Source organism: Eurosta solidaginis, chromosome 5, assembly GCF_040869045.1.
Source record: "Eurosta solidaginis isolate ZX-2024a chromosome 5, ASM4086904v1, whole genome shotgun sequence".
Classification (NCBI taxonomy): Eukaryota; Metazoa; Arthropoda; class Insecta; order Diptera; family Tephritidae; genus Eurosta; species Eurosta solidaginis.
Window position 1 is genome coordinate 45,894,520 of NC_090323.1, and position 10,822 is coordinate 45,905,341.

The 10,822-nt window shown below is 35.3% G+C and overlaps 1 protein-coding gene across 6 annotated transcripts in view; it reads right to left on the reverse strand.

Moving 5' to 3' along the window:
* Positions 1-4,986, reverse strand: part of Grd (Glycine receptor) — a 98,229-nt gene extending 93,243 nt beyond the window's left edge. For 3 of the 6 annotated variants that reach the window (XM_067787945.1, XM_067787943.1, XM_067787939.1), the window contains exon 1: positions 4,545-4,968. The gene's annotated coding sequence lies outside the window, so the exon portion shown is untranslated. Of the gene's footprint in view, positions 1-3,876; positions 3,989-4,544 lie in introns of those variants that run through there. The other 3 variants (XM_067787940.1, XM_067787941.1, XM_067787942.1) reach the window with 3 other exon arrangements.
* Positions 4,987-10,822: the final 5,836 nt, after the last annotated feature.

The window sequence follows — 10,822 nt, forward strand, 5'->3', positions numbered from 1 at the left end:
TATATTGAAGTTTTATGGGTAACTGGACAGCCGCCGTGGTGTGGTGGAAGCGTGCTCCGTCTACCACGCCGAAGGTCCTAGATCAAGTCTTGGGCAAAGGAACATCAAAATAGATTTTCTAAACGGGATCACTTTCAGCATAAAGATGTAGGCCCTTCCCACCAATTTGTAGGAAAAAATTCAAATGAGCACTTCCTAAATTTCTTTGTAGGCAAGCGCGTCAAATATTTTTTTTTATTCCTTTTTTATCAGAATCCTTTCTATAAAAAATCAAATTCAAATCGATAAATTTGGTATAACTAATGGATAAGGGTAAATAAACTTTTTGAAAACAAATCGATAATTTTCGGTAGCAAATCGATAACACTCCGATAACAAATTGATAATCCGATATGAAATTTAAAATTTTTCGGTAACACATCGATAACCTTTAGATAACAGGTCGATATCTTTTCGATTACTTTTCGATAACTCGTCGATAAAAAATCGATAGCTGTTGATATTGATTTTAAATTTATAACACTTAGATAACAAGTCGATAACTCATCTATGTATATTTCGCCTACAGAAAAAATTATCTTAATAAAAAAAATGAAAATTGGTACTTTTTTTTTTCAAATGTTTTCGAAAAATTTTAAGTAAAAGTAATTCAGCTATGAAAACATTTTTTAGTTTATTTTACTTTGCAACTTTTCAATGAGCCAACTTTTCTTATCAATATAAATAAATTTCGAATCGAGAATATTGCTTTTTGCAATATCTAATTACATTGGATAATGTCTTTTTTTGATATTGGCGTATCAGAGGACATTCAAGAGAAAATCAACCTTTTATGGAATTCCAAAAGAAAGCCACACTTCAACTTATTTATGATGTGCAAATGGCAAATTTGAATTTGTGCCAACCATAAGACGGATACATTGAAATTTTAAATGAAAATATTTGCTTATATAAGTAAAAATATATTAACCGCAATTGCATTAAATATTTGTGTATGTATGTGTGGTAGCTCTATAAGTATATTAGCATACACAAACGCATACATACATCTTGAATGACCGTAATTTTTATTGTTATCACTTGATACTGAAGTGACCTTCTTTTTAATCTAAGGTAAGGTATCAGTTGCCAGAGGTTTTTGTGCCAAACTGCAATTGTGCAAATTTCTAAATATTACTCTTAAACATTTAAATTTATTTCAATTGCTTTGCTTTATTATTGTAGTGGACACATGTATTATTTCACTGCAGCTTTATTAAAATAAAATTGTATTTAGTTAACATTTTTTGATTTCTAATACCAGTAAATTCCAACAGTGATTTTCTCATTTCAGCGGATCGTAAAATAGTTGTTGTTGTGGGTTATATCGTTATATTGTTTGAATTTTGTAAATATTAGATGTGATGCCGATTGTTTTTATATTGTAATAAAATGATTTGTAACCTAAGTGGAGCCCAGTAACCCAATCACTTTGGAAAGTTGCTACTTTTGTGCTGATTTCATATTGCTGTATAAAATCAGTGAATGACCTACACGGCCACGGGGAAACACTCGAAATAGGGGAAAAAAACCTCGTTAACATTCCACTAGTTCAGAACGATAAAGCTATTTTGCCACCGCTACACCTCAAGTTGGGCTACATGAAGCAGTTTTTCAAACGACTTGACAAAAACATCGAGGCTTTTTTGCACTTGAAAGCCGTGTTTCCAAAACTAAGTGACGCAAAAATCAATGAAGGTATGAAAATATTTTCAATTTATACATGTGATTCACAGCAACTAACATAGTACAGACCATTGATAGAATTTTTTTATTATACCTACATCACAATCCATTGACTTTACAGGTGTGTTTGTTGGTCTGGAAATACGAAAAATTCTTTCCGACAAAGAATTTTCCGAAAAATTTAACTCAATCGAGCAAAGAACGTTGAAGAGCTTTATTTGTTTGTGTAAAAACTTTCTTGCAAACAACAGGAATGATGAAATTGTTGAAGTAGTAAATGAGTTTTTAAAGGCTTATGAAGAAATGGGATGCAGAATGTGAATCAAAATCCATTTTTTACATTATCATTTGGATTTCTTTCCCGAAAAATATTGGAAAACTCAGAGATGAACAAGGAGGACGATTTCCGTAGAAAATATCAGCGACTGAGACACTTTTTTTTGGCAAGAATCAGATCAGAATGCTGGCTACCTACTGCTGGTCGCTCAAACGCGAAACTGATGATGCAATCTGTAAACGTAGGAGATCAAGCAAACATTTTTAAAAAGTCACAAAACTCAAAGTTTTACTGTAATTGGTACTTGAAATATGATCCCTATATATTTTTATTCAAAATCAATGATTCCTTTATCCTTATATAACTATTCACAACATTGTTTAAAAAATCAAGAAAAACTATTTCAAATAAATTATTATGATGAATTATTTACAAAATAAATAACACGAAGACACTCTCCAACAATAATTATGATAAATGTTGTAGTGATTCTATATTGAAATAATATCCACGATCCTGGAGTGGCACGACATCGACTTCATGGTGGGAGTTTAGTTTTCTTTTTTACAATAAGCGTCGTAACTTAAACATTTATCAACCGATTTTGATAAACCACGACTTTTCTTACTCGGGAGAAATATTTATTTGATAGTGAATATATAAAAGTGAAAAAGACGTCAAACTGTGAAAAACAGTGTAAAAAGGGTATATCTTAGATAACTTTTAGAAAATGTCCAAATTTTTTTGTATAAAGTATAAAGAAATAGATAGCAGCTTTAAGCTTAAATCTTCTTCTTTACAAAACTGTAAAGCAATCGAAAATGGAGTTAAACATGACGACGTTGCGATTGTAGGAGTGGGCGCAGCAACAACAACAAGCAACTTTTAAGATTATGCAAAAGAAGAAGAAACTAACGCGCTTCATACTTTGCTCGTATAACCATGCTGCAACAAGAATTCCTGTTATATCAACAGCTTTCACTGTTGCTCTAGTGATGACGGAAATCTGCTATTTTACCAGTTTTTATTGGTAATTTTAAGGCGACCTACATTAATGTTTGGGTCGTGTTGCTTCGCTTTGACAACGCCATTTGATAACAATTAAATGCCTTGCCTGTTTACTCGCTATTAAACGCCCGAAGCGTTTGTGAAAATTTGCCTTTAGGGTTAAGTTAACATAATTCTGTCTAATATAAACTAAACATTTTTTTTATTGCTGAGCGGACTATGGACACGATCCATGCAGAATCAATAACTTGTACAAAATTGATTCAACAACTATATGCGATGGATTTACAGAAATTTCAGTTGAATTAACCTGTAATTCGGTTGATTTTACCAACTTATTTTTAGTGTATTAAATTTTTTGTTTTTTTTACAAGAAGGCAATTCTCTCAGTCTAGGAAGGGTAGTAGTAAACTTAGAAAATATTGCACGTTTCATAGACCAAATATAAACCATTCAGAGAACAACCCACTTACCCAAGTACTATACCTTCTATCTGATCCCTAATTTAACACCAAAAGTTTAATGTTAAATGCATGTTCTATGAGTTCAAAAAGTTCACAAACTGCCTCACAGAGAAAATTGTATTTTTTTTTTAATTAAAAAATTCAGTTTCAGCATTCTTGTTACAATTATAAATTTTCAATTCAAATATACATGGAATTATGTATAAAAAATGTAGAAATCGTGGACACTTTTTACAAATGTATTTTGCTTTTGTGTATAGAAAACTTTTGACTGTGAAATGAAAAACTTTCTACGTTTTCTATGGTTTCTAGAGAGAGAATACCCCTAATGAAAAAGTTTATATTCACATAAATTGAAATTTAGAAAACTATAAAGTTAACAAGTAGAATAGGTCACATTACTGATTTTTCAGAACTCGTCTGGATTGTTCATCAGGAATCCAAAACATGAAACTTGTAATACGAAGACGGGTAATGTTTAATCGTTATTTTTTATGAAAAATCTGCTAAAACATAATATATTTACAAAAAAGTAGCCGTTATTTATTTTTAAATTTTTTTCCACTATTGTTATTGAAAATTTCAATCGGCAAGGGTACTAAACATTTTTTCTGAAATTCACTTCCTCATCAACTAGCATATCTGAGTGCTCATTTTTTACTAGTGTTAAGGCAGACCGATGCCTCTATCCTTTCAGCCATTTGAGTGCCCCGCTGCTCGCTTTTTAATTTATTTCCAACTTTTGAATTTACGTTGCTATTGCTCTTATACACACTTTGGCACATATACGCTGTATGTTTTAATTCAAATTGCTTGGAATATTTTTAGGTGCGTTCAACAGAACTTGATCATTTACATTGGATTATATAGCACTGCATTATTAGCAATGCTGTCGCTATTCAGCATCATATCAATATTATTTATGTGTATTAAATTTGCGAGAGAGGTTCACATTGCTTTATACAATTTTTTATTTTTTTATTTAATAAAATGTTTTTTGTTCTTTAATAAAAAAAATAAATAAATTCATTAAAGAAGTTTTAAAATATTTATTTAAAAAAATAACAAACCAATGCTGATCATGACTTAATATAATGCATTTATTTTTTTGTTATTTTTTTTTGTTTTTGTCTTTTGTAGTGTTTTCAAATTGATTTCTTCTTTGTTTTCACAACTAAAAGGTTATTCATATTTAACTACACCATTTTGTTTGTTTTAGAAATGCACACAAATAACTGAAGAAGTGTAATTTTTTTTTCTTTCGCACAAATATTTTTGTTTGTTTTTTCTTTTAAATTTTTTTCGTTTAAAATTAAGAATTTATGAATAAAGTTTTATGTTAGAAATTAGTACAGAGACTGTTTTGCATTTGTTTATGATTTTAAGTTATTTTTACTTTAACAACAATATTTCAACAACTCTTTATTCGAACCCAAATCTGCTTTTAAATATTGCACTGTCAACTATTTACCGTTTGATTGAGAGATTAGACAACAGAACGCGTCGAACGCGCAACACCGACTGAAGTGAAACGAAGGAAAGGGCGCGCTTTTAACATGCTGTCATTCGGCAGAAACAGTCCTCAACACATTAACAAACAAAAAAAAAAAAATATTGAAACATAAAAATGCACAGCAAAACAAAAAAAAAGAAGAAAAACCAGAAAATTTTACGCCAAACACAGAGAAGCAAATGCAGGATGCAGCAAAATATACAGGCAGCTATGTTAGGCGAACGACCACAAAATGTGCAGGCAGGAAGCAGCAATAAATACGCAAGATATAAGCAAAAACAAAAACAAAAAAAAATAATAATAAAAAAAACTAAAAACAAGTGTCAGAAAAAGCATAAACATAAACGAAGCGTGAAACGATGAATGCATGGGTGAAGTTCGCGTGTGTGTGTGTGTGTGTGCTAGTGCTAAAATACAAAACCACAGGCATTTTAAGTGAGGGCGATTTTTTTTTCTAATTTCCTCTGGCTGTGTGTGTGTGCTTTTGGCATTTCATTCATAAAATTGACTTTGTTTATGCCGCATTTGCTGACATAAACAAAAACATGAGCTGAATATCGACTCTTGCGCAGCTTAAATTAGATGGAGAGGAAACGGTTATTAGTGACGTAAAGGGTGAAAGAGCACGTGCATAGTACGAAACACTTGTTGCTAATGACAATAATAAATATGCAATATGAGAATGAGTATGAGTGGGAGGACGGTGGCAGTATTTGTGCATAAGTGTCATGACTTTTGTTCAGAGGGCATGTGTGTGTGTGTGTGCAGTTTTCATGCTTCGCATTATATGAAAGACCCGAAAGACCACCGAAGCCACATTATTTTTTGTCATTTCGAGCAGGAATTTTGTGTGGTAACATTTAACGCAATTTTTAACCTTTCGACAACGGTCATTTGTCAGCCCATCAAATGCATTTTACTATTGGTAAATGTATACTCATGTAGCTATAAATGTATTTAGACAGAGAATAAATACACCGAAAGAAATGACGTATGTAGAATGATCGAATCAAGGTTGTTGTTCTTGAATAAACAGACATTAGGTAAAATTGATGGCATTACGGTTAATTAAATCAAATTTTTTGACAAGACAACAAATTTTGTTTAGTCCATACAACGGAAGAGAGAGTTCTCCACCAGTTGGAAGACCCCATGGCTAGTTCTTATTCCATGAATAAAGGAGAATCCAGCTCCTCACCCTCTCTACGCTCGTCATGTATTCTGGAGACCGTAGGAAAGCTGATAGAGCTGATGCAACGCCTCAAGAGAGCAACTGAGGACGGAGCGAAGTGTCTAACATGACTTTCAGAGCGATCACTCTTAAATAAACATTACTGCAGAAGTGATAAACGCAGTCAGTAAAGCTGAAACATCTTCGCACCGAGCAAGATCGATAGTGTTGCTGATTATGCTAGACGTGAAAAGAGCTTTTGACTTAGCTTGGTGAGACGTTATGCTTGAGGCATTAGAATGCTGTTTCATAGTACCTCAATACCTGCTATAAACTCTGCAGGACCACCACGCCGACCAATATCTAGCGAACGCAATCATACACGGTCAAAGGAAGGTGAACATAACAGGCGGAGCAGCCATATATTCAGTACTGTGGCGCGAGCTCTGTAATTACGGTTTCACACTACCATTACATGCTAGTTGGAGACCAGCAAATGAAAGAAAATACTTCAACGAAATATCTGTTGGTCAAGCTCGACAATCAGCTTAACTTCTCGTAGTACATCCGAGGAACCTGCGAAATAAATATGCACAAATAGCGAATCTATGTAATTTAATGGTAGACACAGGCGGTTCAAAGCCATGTTCAAGGAAGCTGCTTGTATCTGCTCCGAATTCCATACAGTGCAGAAATTTGGGCGGACGCAGTCAAACACTGGAAGCACTGAACTGCGCTCATCTCGGTCCAATGCAGAGAGGCGCTGCGAATAGCTGCGACTTACCGCACTATCTCGGCGGAAGCTGTCCTGGTCGCTACGAAACCATACCCCGATATAACTACGACAGTTTGCGCGGCATTGCCCAAATTGGACAGATACTAATCCACTTAAGAAGCTGCATTTTAACACATTCCTTGCCGTTACTCAAAGTCAAGCAATGAGTATATAAGACTTTATTGATTTTCTTCAAAATATATCTCCCAATTTTTCTCATTCCTACCTTTTGTACATTTCCTTATCTCGCCCTCTTCTTTTTTTAAACCCTCTACCTCTCTCCTGCGTTTTTCTTAGATCCCTCATTCCTCTAATTTATCATTCCCTGATTTATTTTTCAAATTTTGCTATGACCAAACAAAAGTTCTGCACTTAAGTGCGTATATGGCGTATGAGTAACTTTTGCTGACATACAAAATTTGTCTTACCACCCAGTGGAGCACGTGAAATTGAAAAACAAAAATTTTATTTAAAATTCTTAGTTCTGAAATATGAAAAGCCTTCGTCTTGATCGAAGGAACCTAAAAATTTGGTGATGATTGAAGTGTGGCATATATGTTTCCATAGAGAACACACTTACACACACACACGCACACAGAATATGAACTTTATATATATAGATAGGGATTTTCCAGCTAGCAGCTGCGATAAATTGATATTACACTCAGCAGTCGAAATGTTAAAGTTAGTTTACGTAAACCAGCTATAGTTTTTCAGAGACCATGGAATGTGATGCCAACGGCGAATATAAAAGTTGTTATAATGATGAGCTGTATCAGTTTTATGCAGATATGATAATGAATTACAGTCCAAAAGCTTCGCTGGTTAGGTCGTGTTATGCGAAGGGACGAAAAAGCACACGCCGAGAAAATATTGCGATCGACACCGAATTTTGGAAGTAAAAGAAAGAGGAGGCCTCCACTGAGTTGACAGAAGCAGGGGAAGACCTTTTTGACCTTCTTTTAAGCTCCCAATCTAAATCAGTTATCGTGAAAAGGAGATAGATGCTGGCGTAATTAGTTGGTGGTGAATGGCCAAAATCGTTTAGGCGGCTAGTTGCCATTTAGTGATGATGATTCTGAAACGCAGTGCTAATCTTAACTCGTCAACTTTGCTCTTTTTAATAAGTAAATGAGATATAATCGGTAGGCGTTGTTATGAAGAGTGGTGTACCTTGAAGTTTGATTTGAAGCTGAAATGTTACGGTTAATTAACCACCATTGACAGTTTAACAGATCTCTTATCTTACTTGAACGAATATTATTTTTAGGGGCAGAAGGTGTAAAATATGCAGTTCACAAAATTCAAAGGTCTTTTAAATGATCTGCTTTGATCAGTAAAGGTCTCCTGAATTTAACTATATTCGCCCCTGCTGTCACTTTCATCTAATTAAGTTGAATCTTAGCGAAATGAAAAAAAATTAAGATAGGTCTAATTTCGAGTGTCGAAAGCCATGTTCCATGTTTTGGGGGCTAATTCCGAAACTGGGGAAAGCCATGTTCCATGTTTTGGAGGCTAATTCCGAAACTGGGAAATTTTTTTTTCTCTCTTCAAAAAATGTGGTTGGATCCCACATCCAGCCGAGTGCTCTAAAGTGATATTTTATTGAATAACTTTTTTTTGTGTAAGATTCAAATGCGTCTAGATTTATTTTGTCCTTCAAAGCTTGATTGGATCAACAATTTAGGTCCTCTTCTCTAAAGGAAGCTCACCCGCCTAGGTGCCTACTGCTGTCTCTGTTATTATATTTTTTATGCTGAAGAAATATTTTCCAATTTTATAAGTTAGCATTTTATTACACTCCCCATTGAAATTATATCATTTACCCTTTTGCTCTTTTGCTATTCGCAATAAAATTGTCAACAGTTGACATCATAATAAATGTCGCGATTAACTTTCAACAACTTCAATGTGAATGAGAAAAAGAAGTAGAGTGGCATTATAAAATTGTACTGCATTTGAGTAACTGTACAAATTGACAGTTAACATATGTCCATGAAACGAGCAATAACCAATAAATGCGAAGGGAACATATTTGACAAATAGTCGATGAGATATCATGGAGCAGGTTAATGACATAAATTTGTATTAAAACCAAGTTGTTCTTCACTCGAATGGATCTAAGCATTACATTGTGACAAGCACATCTTGTTGTGGAGATTGGCTTTGTCTTGCCAATAAGGGTTATTTCCACTAATCAGGAGTCAAGTAAGCAAGTTTTCTCTTTAAAAACTAAACAATTGCATGTGCGTTCAAGGTGAAAGCATGGGTACCGGTACGTATACGTAACAATATATTTGATACCCATAATATAAAAACACATTCTAGGCACAGTTTTGGCCTATATCTCGAGACCCTAGTCACCCAGCGGTGTAAAGCTTACTCTGTACTAAAGCATACACCAACAGTTTCCATTTGATATCTATATTGTATAAACACATTCTAGGGGTACCCTTTTCCACGTTTTGGGCGCGCTGCCCTCACCATGATGTAAAACTGGTGCTTGTGCACTTTAACGCCAGTGTGGGTAAAGAAGGTGTTTTTGTGCACATGTTCGGAAAGTTCAGGCTCCACAATGAAACCTCTTCTAAAGGTTCTAATGGCTGATCGACTTCGCCGGTGCTCGAAACATGGCCATGTCCAGCACAACATACATAAATATACATCAGTACAAGAACCTAAAATTGACTCGGATCCCTATCTTGTCGCAGTCAAAATACGCGCCCGCTTCTGCGCGGCCAAAATCAAGGAAAGCAAAAAAAAAAAAAAACAAGAAAAGCAAGACGTCGAAAAGCTGTAATTGCGACAAACTGCCAATGATTTCGCAACTGGACTCTCACACCTGTTTTCTGAGAGCACAAGTCAACCCGACGGAATGCAGGAGCAGTTGGAGTATATCTCTATAGAACTTCGTGCACTGAGGAAAAAATGGGTTACCGGCGACCATGGAAAAACAACTTGTACGATGCAGAATGCCGCATTGCAACCGACAGAAAAGATGCTGCCTACAGGGCTATATTAAAAGCGAGCGCAACAAGGTGAGTGTGTGAACGCCTGTACTTGTAAGAATGAAAATGGTGACCTTGTGACTGATGTCGAAAGAATATTTAGCTTGTGGAGGGAATACTTCCCTGCTCTCCTAAATGAAAACAGCTATGTATCACCCAAGGATGATAAACCCGATCGCGCAAGCAATGATTATGTAATTAATGTCTGTTCCTATAACAAGCACCATTAATGTACAAGCCCGGCCATTGCGGGAAGATATAATATAACCACACTGAAACTTCTAGACCGTCGCCAGAGTCTCGGCTGCTAAAGAAACAGGGAAGGTGGGTTGATAATTGGGTGGGAGAAGCTATAAATTGTGCTAGCGACCCCTTGAGAAGGTTACACTACACAATCCCTTCTTTAATTTGGGTATTGTAGTCGCCTCTAATGTCAATCATACCTTACGCAGGTATACTTTTAGCCCCCCAACCCGCTGGGCTGACATTCATTCTATGTTGTTGTTGTGTTAACAGTGCTTCGCCCCATGCAATGTGCACGACCTCTCACAAATTGTCATCAAAGTCCTCTAACGAGAGTCCAAGGAAACTGGCTGTTACAAGAGGCGCGATCCATAGGTGTTGGTGGCGTAGGTTCCATATTAAAATTGAAAAGATGGTTGGTGTCATGTGGGGACACATCGCATGCATGGCAAGCATTACTTATGTCGGGGTTGATTCTGGACAAGTAAGAGTTTTACTTGTTACAGTATTCAGAACGAAGTTGGGCCAGAGGACTCGTGTCTTCCTTGGTAGCTTGCTTTCTTCTTCTGCAAGGGTAGGATACTCGTATTGCATATTAATAACAGGGTTCATTGGGGGCGTCATGGCAAAAGTGTTTA